Here is a 21,500-nt window from a genome sequence, read left to right as displayed (position 1 = left end):
CCCTCCAGCTGCTGGTACCCAGGACCCAGGCTTTCCTCACAGAGGAAGGCCCCACCCATCCACCACAGCCCGCCTGTCAGTGGCCTGGGCCTCCTTCTGTGGGGTGATCATGGGGCAATGGCCGGGTCCCTGACCAATCATATCGCACCTGTCCTGGCTGGCCTGGTGCCAGTGGGTGTCATAGCGTGGTTCCAGATGGTCGTCCAGATGGTCGTTCCACTGTTCGGCCATTTGGTCGATTTGCATATTATGCTTTTATTATATAGGATACTAAAGGGATACATGTCACAACTCTAGCATCATTAACACTGTATTGCTAGTTGGAACGTAAAACAATGTAGTCATTCTTGAAATTAGTTTGCCCATTTTTTTGAAAAAGTTTATTTTATATATATGTGTGTATATATACATATATATATATATATATATATATATATATATATTGCCTCTGTATACTATACAGCCACTAAGCTGCATGCTGATATGCATATTTGAACTGATTAATGGAACCTAATTCACTGTGGCATACTAGAATCATTTTAAACTCACTTACATTGAGAAACAAAATCAGAATTTCTGTGTATTGTGTGCTAAGAGGTAGGGGTACCAGCATGCCAAAATAGTTGAAACCAACTGATAGGATATAGAAGACCTTAAAAGAAAGGCTTGTGACCTCAAGCTGAATGAAGTCTGTTAACCAGAAAGAGGGAAAGCAGTTATATTTTTCTTCTTTCTAGTCTTATCTTCAGTTATGGAATCCCTTTGAGACATACTGTTGTAAGATCTAGATCATGATGAAGTGTTATAGAAATCATGGAAATTTAGGCCTGATACGATCACAGCTGGGAAGATTATGAGTGTGACCCTATTAAAGAAATGAATGATATAAAATAATAAAATTTTGTAACACACACACACACACATACACACACACACACACCTTTGCTCAAGCTCAAACATCCACACATGCAAACACACTGGTCCCCCCCAAAATGTGAACACATGGACACCCCCTTTGGAACACATGCTGTGTCACACTCTGGACTCTGGGTTGAGTTTTTAGTTGATTAAACACATGAAACTGAAACTATCCAAATAAACTCTTTTGGCAGTTATTGAAAGTCTTTTGAAGTAAGCCAGAATGCCTCTACAGTCAGTGTTTCCATACTGAATCAGTCCCTGTCACAGTGATATTATGTTTATTTTTTATGTTGGAATGTAGATTTCTTCTTTCATTGCACCAGCTCTGCAAAGATAAAAATAAAGGTACTAAAGCAACATTCTGTGGGTTTGAAGACCGCCTCCCTGGTGAAAGCTTATGCTCTAGTTCTTTCTGCAATCTCTAACAGGATTGGGTTGTTATTTTGTAGCAGTAATTTCAGACTTCTATCCCTTCAAAAGGCTAAAATATTTTCTTGTCTCTAGGAACCAGTAAAACTTCTTAATACTTGCTGATTCTCTCATTCCTTTTGTTTTCAGGGCCATGTGGTCTCTTTGAGCTTGTCATCTGTGACAGGAACTGACTGGGAGAAATCCAGGCTGAAAATGCTAAAGGTAATTTTTAATATTTCCCCCAAAGCTTACATTTCTTTTTTCATTGTCCTTTACTGCTCAGAAGCAAAATGTTTTGATATATCAAATTTAGAACTTGGGTACAAGATACACCAACATTAAATATGTCCCAAAATTAGCATGTAACTTTCTACACTCCCATAAAGCCAATCCTTCTTTTGAAAATCCCTGCTCTTTTTTAATGGCATGAAATTAAATCTTTTTAATTTGAAACTGTAAACTGAAGATTCACCCTCACATCCCCACTCACTAAATTCAGTTATTCCTTCCATGCTGTCTATTCTACCTTCAAAACAGCTCCAATTTGTCATATCTCTGTTCTCCCCCACTGTGGAGGTCTCAGCGTAAGATCTCATTCAATGTGGCCTATTCATCTCCCTACCACTAACCTCTGCTTCCTAAAGCCCTAACTCTATTGCCAAAAGTCCTATTTCTAAGATACAAATCTGATCTTATCTTTAAGAACTTTGTGGATAGGAAGAAAGAGGAACAAATGCTTTTCTCTTAGGATTGTAAGCGCCTTTATATCCTGGCCGCAGTCCAACATCTCAGACTTGGTCCAGACTCTCTTTTAGGGACACTGACCTTCTTACCATTATCGAAACATGCCTTGTTGTGGTCTTGTTGTTGTCATCCTCAGACATGACATCCCCTTACCTCTCACTCCATTCCATTTCTGGCCTAGTCTAGCAAACTCCAGTCATCTCATGTCACATTCCCTATGACATTTTCACACCTCCCTCCAAGAACCCTGTGTTTATATGCTATTATAATGCAAAGCATGATATGGGTAATGCTGTGAGTTGAATGGAGACCGCCCCCCCCCCCATAAGATACATTCACATCCTAACAACTTGGACCTCTGAAAGTGACCTCATTTAGAATAAGGCTTTTTGCAGATGTAATTAAGTATCCTAAAACAAGATCATCCTGGATTATACCTGTGGGCTTTAAATCCAATACAAATGTCCTTACAAGACATGAAGGGGAGACACATAGGGAGAAAAGGTGACTATGGGAAAATGGAGTCAGAGATTGGGTTGATGTGAGCCAAAGAGGTTCACCAGACACTGGAAAAAGTCTCCCTGCTAAGGATCAGGATCCTATCAGCACTTTGATTTCAGACTTTTGGACTCCAGAACTATGAGAAAAGAAATTTCTGTTGTTTATAGCCACCAAGTTTTTGGTAATTTATTATGGCAAACCTAGGAAACTAATAAGGATAGTTATTTATATATCTGCCTCAAACTAGACTTTAACATCTGGGAGGGAAAAGATCATAGATGTTTAAAAAATTAATAGACTTGGTATTTTTTTTTAATAGTTTTAGGTTTAAAGAAAAACTGACAAGTACAGAGTATTCTTACATATCCCCTCACCTCCAGTTTCCCCTTGCATTTGTAGTATATATTTTTTAGAATTAATGATCCAACATTGATACATGATTATTGACTGAAGTCCATAGTTTACGTTAGGGTTTGCTCATTGTGATGTACATTCTATGAGTTTTGACATATGTTAATGACAGGTATCCATCATCATGAAAAATAATTTCACTGTCCTAAAAAGCTTTGGTGATCCACCTATTCATCATCCCTTCCTCCTACTAAACTCTGGTAACCAATGATATTTTTGTCTCCATCTGCCTTCTGTAGATATAGTAGGAATCACACAATATGTAGCCTTTTCAGATAGACTCCTGTTCCTTAGGAATATCTATTTGAGATTCCTTCATGGCTTAATAACACATTTCTTCTTATTGCTGAATAATATTCCATTGTGTGGATGTAAGAAATGGTAGATGTTTGTTTCACCTTTGTAGCCTTTGCAGAGTGGGTTTGTGTACTGAATTATGTATGGTTTGATGTATTTTCATAAAAGCAGATATTCCAAAATTCTGATTTTTTTCAAAGTACGTTTGATTATATTTATAAAAATGCTGGGAAATAATTCTAGAATAAATCCTATATAATAAAAGCCTAATATGCGGATTGTTTTGGCCAGGGGGCAGTACAGATCATGGTGGGCATCAGTGACACAGCGCTGGCAGTGGGCAGCATTGGAGGCGCTGCTGGCTCTGATGGGCCGCAACGAGAGTGGGAGTGGGCCCAGGGCAGGATGGTAGAGCAGGTAAGCTAGGCAGGATGGTGGAGCAGGTGATCAGATGGCACCAGGAAAAGGTGGGCACAAGCGGGGGCCTGATCGCCCGGCCAATCACCCCACGGAGCTACCAGCGGCAGTGGTGGGTGGCGTGGCAGCCACCCAGCTCCCAAGCACTGTGGAAGCCTGAGGGAGTGTGGGGGGGCGTGCCCAGCCCCTATCAATTGTCCCACAGGTGGGTTGGTGGAGCAGGTGAGAGGGTGGTGTCAGGCCACGGTGGGGTGCCAGGCAGGGCTGCAAGGCTTCGAGGATGGGGGCGTGAGCTGGAACCTGACCTCTGCAGGCCACCCGAGGGACCCCACCCGTACATGAATTCACGCACTGGGCCTCTAGTATTTTAGTAAAATGAGTCTATTAACAACAGATAGTACATAGTCAAATAGAAATATTTTGGGTGTCATTTAAGTTCTAAAAAGCCAAATAGAGAAATTGTTTTACTATTAAAAATAGTTTCAAAAAAGAATGTTTGAATAGTCTCATAAAGTTGTCAGCATGTAATACGTTTTGGGGTTCACTTTATTTGTGGTGACTTCAGGGAAGACATAGGAAACACAATCTCATGCAATTTCACAGTAAATAATTTATGTTCAACCAAATTATTGATACATTGCAAATAGGAAGGATTTCCTTCCCCCACATTTAAAGCTGTCCTTAAACTACAAGTTCATGCTACCATCTGGCAATTGACAGAGCAGATTAATCATTTCCTTTTTGAATAATGAAAAAGTTCCCTTCAAAATGTCCCAAAAATATTGGACAGGGAAAAACCCCTAATATTTTGTTTATAATTTCAAATGGTTTTCAGTTATGAAATCCTACAATATAAACTTGCTTTGATCAAGCTAATATTACTTAGCTTTACTTGTTATTAATAAATGTCTTGTACTTTCTTATATAAGAAAAGTAATTTAAGAAAAGAGCAAATAGGAAAAATCCCAGTGCCTGCTTTTCAGAAAATACAGATTGCTCAAACATAGCGCCTTGGTTCCCCTTGAAGCTCCAGCCAGCCTCCTCCCACCTCTAGCCATGGTCTTTTGGTTTTGCAGTCTTCTCTTACTCCACTGTTTATGATAAACATTTCTGGCACATTTATCATCTTTGGTAAAGTAAATTTTTAAACTCAGTTACTGCCAGTTTGCTGGTGAACAGAGAAATGAGCTGAAATCAGTGTTTTGGAATAACCTTTTATTATTTGGTTGATACTTCTCTGCCTTGAGCAATCTTGTTTTGATTTTGCTTTTTTTTTTTTTTTAAGCTTTGAGTTTTGCTACATACTTTGACATTTGACTAATAGAAAAATGTTTGCTTCTTTTCTTAGTCATTTTATGTCAAGTGATTCATTTCTTTTCTGCATTTTTTTTGTAACCTCAGGCATTCTCAGTAGTGCCTTGTATTCATCACGCAGCTGTTAAAGAATCCCCACCATAATCCTAGCATGTGCATTTTGACAGTGTTATGAAACGTGCCTCTTTTATAGTATTTAATTAAATGCTTTAATGTATGTGCAATACATACCAACATCTCTGGATCCGTTGCCTGTCCCAGAAGTCAGAGTAGGCGATACAAAATACTGTCTGGGTACAATGACTTTTAACGACTTTCAGTATAAGTAGTCTTTGCCTGTTTTTATGTCTGCTATAATAATTTTCCTGGTGACCCATTCTGCCTTCCCAGTTATTTATGCAGTATTTATTTATTTATTTATTTATTCAATAAACATTTGTTTACCACTGCTTTGTCATACAGTAGGTTAAACATTGGAACCATCCTATATAATAAAAGTCTAATATGCAAATTGACCGAACAGCAGAACGACCAGTCGCTATGATGTGCACTGACTATCAAGGGGCAGATGCTCAATGCAGGAGCTGCCCCTGGTGGTTAGTGTGCTTCCCGTGGGAGTGCCACTCAGCCAGAAGCACCGAGCCAGGCTCATAGCTGGCAAACGCAGTGGCCTCTTCCGCCTCGGTGGCAGTGCTAAGGATGTCCTACTGCCAGCTTAAGGATGTCCAACTGCCAGCTTAGGCCTTAAGCCGGCAGTTGGACATCCCCCTAGAGCAGGGGTGGGCAAACTTTTTGACTCGAGGGCCACAGTGGGTTCTTAAACTGGATCGGAAGGCCGGAACAAAAGCATGGATGGGGTGTTTGTGTGAACTAATATAAATTCAAAATAAACATCATTACATAAAAGGGTACGGTCTTTTTTTTTTTTTTTTTTTTTTTTTTAGTTTTATTCATTTCAAACGGGCCGGATCCGGCCCGCGGGCCGTAGTTTGCCCACGGCTGCCCTAGAGCTTCCAGACTGCAAGAGGACACAGGCTGGGCTGAGGGAACCCCCCCCGTAAGTGCACAAATTTCATGCACCAGGCCTTTAGTAAGATACATAAGACAGAATCACTCCATTCAGGTAGCTCGCAGATTCTGAGACACATCTCTGTTCAAAGGGAAGACAGACTGGTGTTAAAGACAAGAAAAATGGGAATAATAACATCTTTCTCTAGAATAAGCATAACTAAAAATACAAAACTGTAATATAGACAAGTTTGGAAAGAAAAGAAACTTTCTGAACATTTTAGATTGGGAGCAAGCATTTGGATTTAAACACAAGGCTTTCTAGAACCCACGCAAGTTGAATGACAAGGGTTTCCAGTGTCATTCTTGTAACAGTCTGCAGCAAGTGCCACAAGTATTGTTAGAGTCTGGAACTCACCAAGTTGAGGTGCAGGGGTTTGGGTGATGAGAGACAGAGGGGGAATTAAGGAACACAAAGGGAAGGTGAAGCTGCTATATAGAATATTTAGAAGTTGGGTACTCTAGTCGACTTGATAATATCTTTCATGTCTCTTACTCGATATCTTTTATGTTCTCACCCTATACCCTCTTCATATTTGAGCTCGTTCTTTCTTTTGTTTTTAAGTACTAGTATAGTCTATAACTCCTAAACCTATTTTTCTGGCCTCATATTATCATTGGAGTCCCATACCCATATATTCAACCACCTTGATATCACCATTAGGCATCTCACAGTTTCTGACTCAACTGCAACTTCTTTCAGATCTTCAGTCTCCTCCCAGAATTCTGTTTTCATTTGTCTTTCTTGCCACTTTCCTCTCTTTCAATATTCATAACTAATCCACTATTAAGTCCTGTTCATTTTGACTCTGGCATAAATTTTGTTTCCTTTTTCACTGGTGTTCATTTTCACAGTCACTATGAGGCTTCTCTGGTTCTATTCTCGCTCTTTCCCAAATCATTCTTAATATTGTCCCCCATAGAGACTTTTTTTAAAAAGAGGCATTACTTTGACTTCTTAAACTTCTTGCCCCTTGAGTCTTCAAAGACTTCACATTATGTTACACTCAGATTCAAAATTCTTAACAGGACCTTAAAGGGTCTTGAGCTACCCGCTTCAGTTCTCGCTCTACTTCACAGTGGACTTCAAGTCGTTAAGAAGTCTTGCCCTGCCCTGACCGGTTTGGCTCAGAGGATAAAGCGTCAGCCTGGGGACTGAAAGGTCCTAGGTTTGATTCCGGTCAAGGGCATGTACCTTGGTTGTGGGCACATCCCCAGTAGGAGATGTGCAGGAGGCAGCTAATCAATGTTTCTCTCACATCGATGTTTCTAACTCTCTATCCCTCTCCCTTCCTCTCTGTAAAAAATCAATAAAATATATATATATGTTTTTAAAAATAAGTCTTGCCCTACCCCTGAAACTTCACACACGGTTACCCTTCTGCCTCAAAGGTTCTTCTCCCATCACTTGCCTTTACATGATATTAATCTATATTTCTTCACAAAACAAAAAGTCTTACTTTGATCCTGCAATACATACTGCATGCTTCACCCAGATCCCTTTTTCAGAAGTGACATAAACTACTTGGAGTATCGGGTACCAACTGCTTAGAGTTGCATCTTTCTCTGGAAATGGTCACCTACAGAAGGCTGCACCCCACATTTTCAACCTGTGTTCATTACTTTTCTTACTTCTCCCCGACTGTCACATAAACATTCCATTCACCCAGCAACACAAACCAGAAACTTATGGATAATACTTGACTCTTTCTCACCTTTTCTGTTTCCAGTTCACCACACAACTATGAGATAGAGCTTTCTGAAATTGTACCCAGTTAGGTATTAAATTTTATCAGGGAAGGTGCCATGCTAGGCATATAATAGATATTAATTAAATGATTTTATATGTATAAAAATAGAAGTTTTACATTCTATAATAAGCTCCTGACACTACCTAATATTTTACTACATTAAACTCTGAGATAATTGCAAAGATAAACACAATTCAAAAAATTTCAGTAAGTATAAGCTGTGGGTATGTGGTAGAAAGAAAGTACTCTGATATACATAAAATGAAAAGGCATAGTAAGAGACTACCCCAGGAGATTCAAGAACTTTCATGTAAATGTTTGAGAAACAAAATTTTTCCAAAATATTTAAAAATAATATGAAAGCTTATGCCATAAGTTGATTGTGCCTATGGCATAGGAGAAAGTAAGTTTTTTGAAATAGAGCTCAACCAAAGGATGAGTTTCAAGCTCTTATTTAAACCTTCTGGCAGAGACTGAAAACTCAGCAACTTGACTTATCAAAGGCTGCAATCAATATACGAGGCTTAAGAAAGATCGGAATGAGCAAGTTGCTCCAGACTTGGAAGGTTATTAGAGTTTGATAGAGTCGGAGCCAGCCACACCATATGGTTGCTGAAAAATTCACTCATCACGAAGAGCCATAAAATTGCAGTATATTTCTAGAGGCATAAAACGCCTATCTATTAAGGATTACAAAATAACCACTCACAGAGAATTTGCCAGGAAGGAAAGTAAAGCAAGATTAGTAATCTTCTAAAACCCTCATGGTGTTTGTGCTGTGCACAACTACACTGCTGACAGGGATGTACGTCCTAGGGGGACAGGGAGGGAGGGAGGGAGGGAGGGAGGGAGAGAGAGAGAGAGAGAGAGAGAGAGAGAGAGAGAGAGACAGGAACTCCAGGCTGTTTAGGAATTGTCTTTAGATATTATTGACTCAATACTCACCTACTCTATCCCCCTCCAATTGCGTTTTCACCCAGAACCTGTCCTGAATCAATGACTGCCATGTATTTTCTTCTGTTCCACTAACTTTTTAAAATGAAGCAAATACTATGTGTTAAATGAAACCACACATTAAGATATCAAAACATAAAATTTTTAAATCAAAATAAGTCTGACTCTGAGATACTAGTTAGAAATGTCGCCAGGGGATAGTCAAGGGCGGGGGGAAAAAAAAAGACGCATATGTAATACCCTTTGTAATACTTTAAGCAATTAAAAAATAAATAAATAAAAAAAAAGAAAAAAAAGAAATGTGATCTCTCTTACTGCAGATCCCCAGGTCCCAAGGATTGTATATAATCCAGAACATTTGAAGGGGGCCTCCTGGTTTGTTGGATTTAATTTTCCATTTGTCAATATGCATTGGTCAAGTGGGAATGGCCTCTTAAGGGTGCAAGAAACCATTCGTCCCTCGCCAGGCTTGGAAGAGGGCATCTTGCTCAAATTTGCATTTCAGTGCCCATGATCTTGTTTTACCATCTGAGATCCTGCCACCACCTCCAAAGTAGTGAGAATCATGGATTGTAACTGATCATAATGCAACTACTTTTCTGTCCTGCAGCCCCTTTAAATCATATTCCATGTGAGAATTCTCCCTCATTCTTGGATGAAAACTTAAACATGCCCCTTGATTTTCTCCTCATTCTTCATGTAATGGGTCACTTCATCACAAACACTGTCTTATTTCAGTTATTAGCATGTCCAGGACAAGATTTTAATTAGAACTCTCCACTTGCTTAAATATAAATCTCTTCTCTATCTTAGATCAGTTTTAGTCTGGAGCCTGCAAAAGGCGCCAGGAGACTGGGAGTTTAAAAAGCTCACTATCCAAATATCCAATGCATATGAAAGCTCTGACAACATTTTCAATGAGTGATAAATCTTTAGTACCATTGAAACATTCCTCAGACATAACACATGCATTCAAAAGGAAATTTAAAAAGTTTTATTGAGGGTGAATATATAACAAAACCAATATTCACAATACCAACTTATCCAGCAGATACACTTACAGGTGAGAGCTGGAATCATTCATCTTGAAGATTTTTTTCCTCCTTTCTCTAATATCTGATATCAAGTGATTGCATCTGGGCCTTATTTGTGTAAAGAAGTATAAATAATGCAATTAAGCATCACAACAGAGGGAAAGGAGCCTCCTTACCACTGATATTAATAATAAGGACCATTCTGAAACACTTGCCAGTGGTCCCAGAGCTGAAGATTGATACTGCATCTTAACAGGAGTTTGAAATTAAGCCAGGTATTGGTACATGGGAGTATATAAAAAATGACTATGCTATTAATTATTTGAGACTTCAGATAAAATAAAGTTGAAAACTGGAAAGCATAAAAACTTGAGAGAAAAAACTCAGTTATAGATGAGGTATTGCATTGCTGTCTTATCCATCAATTGTTATAAGAAAAAAAAAATTTCAACTGTCAAATGAACAACAATGGAACTTACTCCCATCAAATATGATTAGTATTCATCTAGTTCAACTCAAAATTATTTGTCTAATGCCTCATTGTTTTAGGTTGTCATAGGATTTCCATATGTATGTATAGATATGTAAGAATACACATATGCATGCATATATATTAAAGAGAGTACATTAATGGTAAGGAGGTAATCCTGTTGATAAATCAAGATTGGAAATACGAAGGAAGAGTGGTTCATTGTAAATATTGTAAAACATATTTTATTTTCTGATCACAGGAAATGTTAGTAAGGGGGGAAGATAGTGTTCCTATTTTCTACAGAAATTGGAATGTGTTTGAGGTGTGTTAAATGACACATTTTAGAATGTATTGTGATAAAAAAATAAATGACTTAAGATGTGGAATTAACATGAGGAACAAACATGATACTAATTCACATTTTAAAAATGACGGATCTTCTGCCCATTTTTTAATTGAATTATTTATTTTTTTGGTGTTGAGTTGTATGAGTTCTTCAGACATGGAAAAAACCAAGTGTCCCTCAAAAACTAACTGGATGAGGAAGATTTGGCACATATATACAATGGAATATGACTCAGCCATTAAAAAGACATTTGGGACAACATGGGTGGATCTTGAGAATATCATGCTAAGCAAAATAACTCAGATAGAAAATGTTAAGAACCATATGATTTCATGCATATGTGGGATATAAACTGAAAGTAACAAATGAACAAATAAGAAAAACAAACAAACAAAAACTCAGACACAGACAATAGCATGGTGATTACCAGACGGAAGGGGGATGGAGAGCTGGAAAAGGATAAAGGGGGTCAAATATATGGTAACAGGAGAAGATTAGACTTTGTGTGGTAAACACACAATACAATATACAGATTATCATAGAATTGTAACTTGAAACCTATGTTATTTTTTTAACCAATATTGCCCCAATAAATTTAGTTATTAAAAAAAGATAGAAAGAGCTGTGAATTTCTCTGGAGAATATAGTATTCAATTGGACATATAAGCTAAGGAACATGAGTACTATCTTCACATGTTTGAAAACCATCTGGAATAGAAGATAAATGTTTCTCTAGGTGCCAGAGGAAAATGAGGAAAAGGTAGAGAGAAATCATGTTTGGATCAAAGATAAAATGTCTCGGAAGTAAGTTCTCTGCCATCTGAAGTGATTTGATAAGAGATGTTAATCATGTCTAGGCTAAAATTTCACTTGGCTCATTTTTCCGGTTCATGAATCCGGGTCCATCTCCTATTACCAGTTAGACTCATATGGAACATATTCAAAGAGGTTAAAAAGGCAAATGTTTCAGGATACCTGTTAGGTCCCTATACCAAGTAGGGGCCCCATATGGACTCCTACTGTTGAGACTTGGGCTGAGTAGAGAAGATAATCCAGAATCACAAAATACTTTGTGTCTTAGACATTTGAAAATGGATAGCTTCCTCCACTGGTCTCTAAATCAGTTCTGCAGAATTCTGTATTTCTTTGTTTAATTAATCCATATTCTCTTTTTTTGTTGTTTTCAATCATGAAACTATTCTTTATGGATTTCATAACTTTAAAATATATGTGATACATTGACAAATCCACACAAAAAAGTACTTTCACTTTTCAACATCTGTACTATTGCGATTTATGGCCTCTTTTTATTTGGTTTTCTGTCTTAGATTTTTTGAAGCAGTAGGTGGAAGGATAGGAATAAGTTCTTTGAACTATATTGTATATAAATATCGGAACTGAAGTACAATAATGGGCCTGTTGTGCATCACACAGTGAAATCAGTAAGATAAATAATGTAGCTGCATAAAAATATCTTATTATTCATATTATAAACACCTTTGACTTTACCTAAACACAGCCAAGTACACAGTAGCTATATTACTTTGGATTTTTGCATATACACTTGTATGGGTGTTATTTTCTAATCATTAAATAGAGGTTAGAGTTAGTTCATCCTTAAATTTAGAATATTATTCTATACATGTGGAGCTACAACATTTTTTCCCATATGGTATCATATTTATTTCCACAAAAGAAAAGTGATGACAGAAATTTTTTTAAAGAAAGGTTCCAAAAATATGTATTAAAACAACAGTAGATTTCCCATTAAGCAAAGAATTCAGTACCTCATTTTTCAGCCAGTTGAAGGAGTGCCGAGAATGTACTGGCTTTGGAAAAGATACTTCTTTCCAGCCAAAACTCTTCAGAGAAGTTCAATAAGAATAATTTCCATTCAGGAATTCCATCTTTCATATGCCAGGTGTCAGGACTGTCAAATCTTTGGACTGTTTAGTCTTATCAAACCTAATAAAACAATCGTACATAACCACTAGGAAACATTTTGTTGCTCTTTTCCTCACAGCATCACTTTTAAGTTCAACTCAGTTTACTAAAAACCAGTTTTGCATTCTTGAACATCTTGTTTAAATTTCTAAAGAAGATTTTTCTTGAAAGTACGTCAATATTAAGAGTTATTCAAATATACACATAAAACAAGAGTGATATTCAAGTGCTTATATTTTGAATGTAAACCAGGAGACATAAAGTTTAAATGATGTTTTCTTCTAGGGGAAAAATCATTGGTAGAAACCTTTTAGCCTTATGAAACTGACAGTTCATAACGAGTCAGATGATGGTGGTTGGGTGTTGCTTTGTTCCAAACATTTGAAATTCAGTGCAGAAAGTGGGTATGCAGATGGCCTCCTCACACAGTGATTCAATTTTGTGATATAATGGCTTCCCATGTAGAGCTTTTAGTTGAAGATATCCTTGTTTTCCTTATTTCTGTAACTTGTAGTTTTACAAAATAAATGGGATGGAGATAATTTCTCAAATCAAATATTTTAAGTGTCATCCACAATTGTTATTATTTAAACCAATTCCTTAGCCTAGTAACATTTAATTGAAGTTTCTTTTATTTTTTTTTGCATTTATTTTTTCCCTTTTATTGAATTTATTGGGGTGACACTGTTTAACAAAATTATACAGGTTTCAGGTGCACAATTCTGCAACACATCATCTGTACACTGGATTGTGCGTTCACCACCCCACGTCAAGTCTCCATCCATCACCATTCCATCCACCTCTCTACCCCCTCACCCTCTCAATCACCACACTGTTGTGCCCATGAGTTTCTTTTCCTTTTTTGCTCAATCCCGCCACCCCCGCACCCAGGACGCTACCCTAACAGCCATCATCCTGTTCTCTATGTAATTAAAGTCTCTTTTAATTTTCTCCATCAATATGTTAATGAATAGAAATAATTTATTTTCAGAGAGGGCTAATGTGATTGTTACATTTTGCTCTAGTACAAGATAAAACATGATACAGATTGCATTTTTATAATGTACTTTAGGTTAAATTTTCCTTGGTTTAGGATGACATATAAAAAGGAGATAAGTATATTGTGTAACTATATTGTGCCAGACTATGGGCTAGGTACTTTTAGGCGAATTGTCTCCTCTAATAGTCTTAATTGTCCTTGAGGTCCTGCCTTTAGTTAAGAGGAAGATTAAGCCATGGCTTGTTTTCAAATTGCTGGGTCCATTAGATCTTTTCTGATCATAAATTATAGTTCTAAATTCAAGGATTTTGTCTTAAGTTTAAGACCAAGTCCTTGACCTCTACACCAGTTGAATAGGTGTGTGGTTTAATCTGCCCTAAGTCCTCCTCTCGAATACTGACTTGAAACTTCAGTTCCTCCAAAAATGTTTGATCACATTTGCTTTAACCATGTTTCTCCAGAGACTAGAGTCAGTACTGATATTTGCTGCTGGGTCCTGATATTGCATTGCTGACCTTCATGCCATGCAGTCATCAACCTGCTGTAGCCTCTATGATGGTAACCATACTTTGGAATTACAACTAGTAACTAGTGGAATAAAAATATTCATAACCCTGTATATTCTCACAGCAGTGCAATGCATTTGAACACCAGTTAGCATATTTCCCACACTAAAAAAAAGTTGAAAACTGCTGATTTTAGGAATTATTAAAATAATGTGGAAGTAGAGTTTGTTATTTTGTTCCCTGAATGTGTGAAATCCTGAGAGCCAGAGAGCCCCTTTTATCACTGTTCTCCTTGCAACCAAAATGGGACCTGGCCCAGATACCTCTGTTTATGTTGAATAGGCAGTTCTAGTTGCTACATTCAAGTCTTTTCCAGTCCGTTTCCAGAGCTTGACTCTAGGGTCTGATAGCTTCCTTTTAGAACTTTAGCAGCACTTTAAAAAATGTTTAAGTGAGATTAGCAGTTGCAGAAGTTGATGGCAGAACAAACAATTAAATAAATTGAGTTAAGCCCTAGCCAATTTGGCTCAGTGGATAGAGCATCGGCCTGTGGACTGAAGGGCCCCTGGTTGGATTCTGGACAAGGGCACATGCCTGGATTGCGGGCTTGATACCCAGTGGGGGAGTACTGGAGGCAACTGATCAATGATTCAATGATTCTCTCTCATTGATGTTTCTATCTCTCTCTCACTCTCTGTTCCTCTCTGAAATCAATAAAAATATATTTTAAAAAATCAATGGAAAAATATCCTCAGGTGAGGATTGACAAAAAACAAACAAACAAAAAAAGAAATTGAGGTGAAGGGAAAAGTCGAAAGATATACCTCTTCTTATCTCTTAAAAGCATCATATATAGAATAAATCAAGGTGACTTAGAACCACATTTGACAAAAAAAAAAGTTTAGTTAAAAAATAGTTTAGAGGAAAAGTATATAACCTGAACCATATTCTTCAAGATTATTTAATATATTTATGGTTTTTCTCATATCAGTTCCCATGTAAGTTGATGTTTGTTCCTATGCCTGACACTGCCAGTTCAGGCACTAAATCTAAAATGTTCTCCCCTGAAGTCAAGGAAATAAGGACAATGCAATTCAGATTACCTTGATTCTTTTCTAATCACTATTTAAAATAAAATTTATACATTTATAAATTTATAAAGAATCACAAATTTGGTATATCCACTTTTCTCAGTAGTAAATGTCTAACCAAAAACAAAGCCTTATTACTAATTATGAAGTAATATATGGAGTGAATATTAACCAAATGGGAAGGTTAATATCTATTCTGTTAAGCAAGTGAAATTTGAATTATCAATGAGAACAAATCATTTTAAGTCATGCAGGAGAAAATAACTTATTGGGCAAGAGAAATCTTGTGTATTTTTTAAAGACAGCCTTTAGTCCATTTTGATAATGGACAGTATATTCTCCTAACCACCAAATAAAATGATCATGTAGGAAGTGCAACAAGAAATATTTTTGGAATATGCAAAAATTTCATAATTTAATATATGCAAGGTTCATAAAAGAATGTCTAAAATCTCCAGCTTTTCCCTGAATAATTTTAGTTGAAGTTTCCATAGAGATTGAAAGTGACTATGTGAGAGAGTGTGTGAAGCACAGTCTGAAATAGGTGTCAGTTAATGTGATTTCTGATTCTACATTTATTTTACTCTTCTCTTTTATATTTTCTTTCAAACTTTGACCTCATGTACCGAGGTAGTTTTCCCTGTTTCCTGACACTGCCAAATACAAAACTCTCTCACTCATTACTTCTAGTGGGGATCATAATTTGTTGTCATGAGAAGGTGTGCTGTGAAATTTAATCAATTGCCACTCAACATAACATCTTTCTAATCCCTGGTGATGGTCAGAGGTCAAGGTGACATATAATACTATCATAAGTATCACAGCAAAACACAAAAGATCAATATTCATATTCAACTGCATGTACTATGACTGCCAATGTCTTTGAATACGCATGACCACACAGTTGTGCGTAGTTAGGAGAAAATCAAGTATTCTGTCTCTTTTGGCTAACATAACAGAAGATTATTTTCCATGTGTAATTTTAAAAACCTTTATGATTTAAAAATATGCTCTTGAAGTAAATAGAAATTTAATTCACTAGAACTCACAGTAGTGATTAGAAAATATTGTCAGCAAGTTGAAAACTACTTGCTATTTTGTAAACAGTTCACAAAAAGGTAGAAGTTAGGTAATCTTTTCAAAATTTGTGTTAGATTATTTTGAAATTATTTCCTCTTTATTTCTAAATCTGTAATGCCATCTCTATAAAATTATGTTTAAACATTCAGAAACATTTCACAAATAAATTATATGTATGTATATATTATATAAATATATATGTGTTGATGTATACATATATGCACACATACTTTGGTGAATATTTGTGTATTTATCTGTTTTGCTTTGACTTTTGATTCAGAAAGTATTGAATAAGATTCTATGTTTTGACTAAGAGTGTAAGTAGTTTATTTGTTAAAATCTAATGAAATACTTTTCAGTTTCTGCATGGATAGTCTCCTTAATGCTAATGCTTTTTTTTTTTTTTTTTGTAGCTAGCTTCTCTTCTATAAATTATCATTCCAGATGGCATTTCATTATTTCAACATTAATGCCCCACACCTTCTTTTAGGAAAAAGATTGTATTTAATAGGAAGTCTGGGCAGTGTTTATCTACAAGAGGGAGAGAGGGTGTAGCTTGAAGAACAATATTAAGCTTTGCAATTGAATTGTTCTGTGAATTACTTCCTAAAAACTGATGTAAGCAAATAACTCTTCCAAGTCTCTAGGAACTGCTTTACAACAGGAAGTTCCTCAGAAATTCTCTGTAAATATTTGTATCTCTTCACTCAGGAAGTGAAGATCAGAAGTGATTATTATTTCTCTTGCTTGAAAAAGACAACAACCATCATAGTTGTAGGTCATCCAATACACACCCTAGCCATGGGTGTGTATAGTACTTATATTTAGAAATGCTAATATGCTCTTGAAAAGAAACATCTCTCTCTCTCTCTCTTATCCCTACAATAAAAATTTAAATGAATTAAATATAAAAGTCCCTAGGTGTAGGAAAAGACCTTTATTTATTTATTATATTCATCTCAGTGTGTAGCTCAGAATCTGACAGATCTTGATACATACAGGGTGTCTCCAAACACTGTATACACATTTTAACAGCTGATGGTTCAATTTTGAAAATGAAGTATATTTTAATATACTGGCCTCTATAATTATTCAAAGGGTGAATATACATTTTTAGGGACACCCTATATTTACCCAATGAATGAATGAAAACTGTTCATGGTCTGAGCTGCTGAATAGCATTCTCTGAGTAAACTAAAGGACCCCGGCTCTTTCCTGGCTCATTCCATTGTCTCCATAGCTAAGACCTCCAGGACTTCTCAATTTCAGTTTACCCTTCCAGGTGATAGGGCTTAAGAATTGCTTATGCTGTGTCTGGGAAACACCAAATATTATGGAGGTAAAAGCTATGTAAAAAATTGAGAAGAAAAATAAATCACAGGAAATAGAGCTAGGCAAGAGACCTTTTGTTCTAGCCTAGATTATCCACTAGCCTATGTTAAGTGAAAGAAATAGGCTAGATGCCCAAATCTCTTTCAGGTTCTATATTCTATCATTCTATGAACATTTCACCTGCAATACACACTAAGTTTGCTTATATGCATGGTTGTTCTTGCATTAACAATAAACAAATCTAGAGGAGATATTTTAGGAACTCCCTAAAGTCCCTCGGAATGAAAAACCTTGAGGGTGTAAGCATCTTCACTAGGTCTGCTTATTTCTTTCCATGTAGAGGAACATTTATTTCAAATTAGTTTAATACTCTCTTTGTGACTTCATAGGTTGAGATTCTGCAGGACATGCTTTTTTAAAGTCCTATAATGTCATTTTTAAGGAATACATGTTTGAGTCATAGTAATTAAAAATTATGGTTCAACAATAATTAATTCCCATTTTTTTTCCTTTCATTTGGACTTTTCAACTAGCATCAACTCTGCCCAGACTCACAAATCCATGCTATTCTTTCTCTTCTAATGTTTCAGGTATCAATAACATTGATCTAAATGTTTCCATAAACTTTGTTTTTAGTAAAAATAGGGATAATGGGGTTTTTAATTTTTTTAAAAATATATTTTATTGATTTTTACAGAGAGGAGGGGAGAGGGACAGAGAGCTAGGAAACATCGATCAGCTGTCTCCTGCACACTCCCCACTGGGGATGTGCCCGCAACCAAGGTACATGCCCTTGACCAGAATCGAACCTGGGACCCTTGAGTCCGCAGGCCAACGCTCTATCCACTGAGCCAGACCGGTCAGGGCAGGGTTTTTAACTTTTAAAATCTATAAATGCTACATACTAGTTTTATGATTACAGTAATTTATATGAGGACATACTATTAAAGAATTATGAGTACTTTACTCATTTATCACAGTTCTTATACTGAGGAAAGATAAGCCATTGCTTCTCACAGCCCCTTGGTGATAATGCTGAAGCAATACAAGTCTCTCTCGCTTTCATTCAGGTTCTTCCACTGAGTTTCACCATGCGAGGGGCCTTTGTAGTGAGCACCAATTGTTTGTACCAGCCCAGCATCCACTCCCCCTTCTTCTGATTTTGCTTAGGAGGCCAGGCCTCTCCAGTCTGAACCATGTGGTAAGACAGTGTCTGACATTGCTCCTGGATAAACAGGGGCAAACTATTGATTCAGACAACATGGATGAATCTTAACTTTGCTTAGTGAAAGTAGCCAGACCCCAGAGGTCAGTATTGTATGATTTCATTTATATGTTAATGAAAAGGTAAAACCAGTCAGGGCAAAAAAAACAAGTAAAAAACAAGTCCGTTTTTTTGCCAGGAGTTGGAGAATGGGAGACATGGATATTATAAAAGTCGAGTGTGGGGGGGGGGGGATATTGAGTGATAGAATTGTTCTTTATGGAATTGTTGTGGTGAACAAATGACTCTGCATTTGTCAAGACCCGTAGAATCGCACATAATAAAACGGTACATTTTACTAAGTGTAAATTAAAAAAAATAAATCAGCCAGCATGTGGGGATTGGGGGAGTAAGGAAAGAAGGTAATCCATATAAATCACTTAATCATTTACATTAAAGAAATTGGGGACAAAAGAAACTGAAACAATGTTCTAGAAATTTCTCTCAGGGGTATGGGTTAGAATTCTAAAACAAACTATCCCATTTGTATACAAGGGCTGAACAAATAAGTAAGTGGATTGTAAATAATATGAGCCAGGTCTCAAGCTAAAAGAGAGAACGTTTTTAATAAGGAACGTTTTGGAAAGTTAGAATCCTGTGGTGCTGTATTGATGTGGATGGCATCCATATTGACTCATTATTTAAAACATATATACATACTGGTAAATGGAAAAACAGCTATGGATATGTGTGAGGCTGGCATGAATTTGTATACATACATGTATTTCTTTATCCACTGACATCTATTAGCAAATTAGCACATCTCATGCCCAGATAACTGGTTTCTAAATGCCACTCCAATGAAAGGAACCAGGGATCCTGGGAAAATGCTTATTTCCCGTGTTGAGGCAGGAAAATACAAAATAAGCTAGAGCATGAAGTAGTGCCCGAAATAAGGGAATGAGAAAAAGAAAGACAATAAAGGATGTGGGCATATTGAAAGGGCACGGAAGCTAACCTGAAGCATCTCCCAGTGGACAAATTTTGAATAGCTTGGACAACAAAATTAGTTACTGTGGTATTTGAAATGAAAACTCCCAAGTAAAAATCTAATATAAATAGCTTAATACATAAATAACTGGGGAAAATTGATGACTTTTTTTACAGAATAATTTTAATTAAAAAGTTTAAAAGTACTGACAGAAAATAGAAAACCACCATTAGAACATCACAGTAAAAAATTGCCACAGGCAAGATCCCCCCAAATGGATGCTAAAATGAGTGGGTAAAATTTTAAGCTGAAACATGATATTTGCATAATATTTCTCCATAGTATTTAGTAATTACAACAGGGGGAAAAACAAGCAAACAAAAAAAATAACAAGTTAGAGTGGAAACCCTTTATAGATATCACTAGCTAAATGATTAAAGTCATATATATCAACTTCATGCGCCCCCGATATGATGTACTGAGAGGTGCACACCACTCCTGTGATATTCTTCTCATTAATAGCCTCAGTCTAATCTAATCATGAGAAAACAGTAGGCAAACCCATGTTGAGGGACCTTCTACACAATAACTGACCAGCATTCTTCATACGTATCAGGGTTGTAAAAGACAAGACTGAGGAATGTCACCAATTGGAGGAGACTACATGACAAATTCAATGTGGAATCCTGGATTAGGTCTGGAACAGAAAAAGGACATTAATGAAAGAAATAGTAACATTTGAATAAGGCCTGTACTTAAGTTAATTTCTTAGTTGTGGATATGTGTTTTGCAGTTACATAAAATTTTAAAATAGAAGGAAGCAGCATGAAGGGTAAATGGAAGTCTCTACTATTTTTGCAATTATTTTATAAGTATAAAATTTTCTCAATATTAAAAAATCAAACTTCTTGATTATTTAACTTATAGTAGGTTATCAATGCATTTCATTCCATGCTGCCAATTTGAGAGTTTTATTTTTAGGGCATTTCCTAATTTTCCCCTATTATGTGTTTTCCAGGATTATAGAAAAAAAACAAAACTATTTCAAAACATCAAGGATATGAGTTTTTAAAAATTACTTAAGACTGACTAAACTGTGTATCAAACAGGCAGTAAAGACTTAGTGGCTTAAAAGCTAGTTTACTTCTATACCCAAAAGAGTATACTCTGGGGTTTACAGGATATCAGGCAGCTCTGATCCAAAAAGTGATACAGAGACCTAGGTTTCATTTATATTTTCTCCACCATCCTCTAAGGCAGTAATGGCGAACCTATGACACATGTGTCAGAGGTGACACGCGAACTCATTTTTTTTGGTTGATTTTTCTTTGTTAAATGGCATTTAAATATATAAAATAAATATCAAAAATATAAATCTTTGTTTTACTATGGTTGCAAATATCAAAAAATTTCTATATGTGACACGGCACCAGAGTTAAGTTAGGGTTTTTCAAAATGCTGACATGCCGAGCTCAAAAGGTTCGCCATTACTGCTCTAAGGTGTCCTCCTCATATATTATCACCATGCCCAATTTAGAATTAGTTGGCAGTAGAAATAAAAACTCAGGAAGCGCTGCCTGGTCTTAAGAAATTGTCCTGAAAGAGGCACATGTCACTTTCACTCACATAAACTGAGACATCTGGCCACATCTAACTGTAAAAGAGTCTGGGAACAGTTCCAACAACAATTCTATTGCTATGGAAGAAGAGA

This window comes from Myotis nattereri (assembly GCF_964212035.1).
Source record: "Myotis nattereri genome assembly, chromosome: 11".
Taxonomy (NCBI): Eukaryota; Metazoa; Chordata; class Mammalia; order Chiroptera; family Vespertilionidae; genus Myotis; species Myotis nattereri.
The sequence above is the reverse complement of the archived record's forward strand: the minus strand, read 5'-3'. Positions refer to the sequence as shown.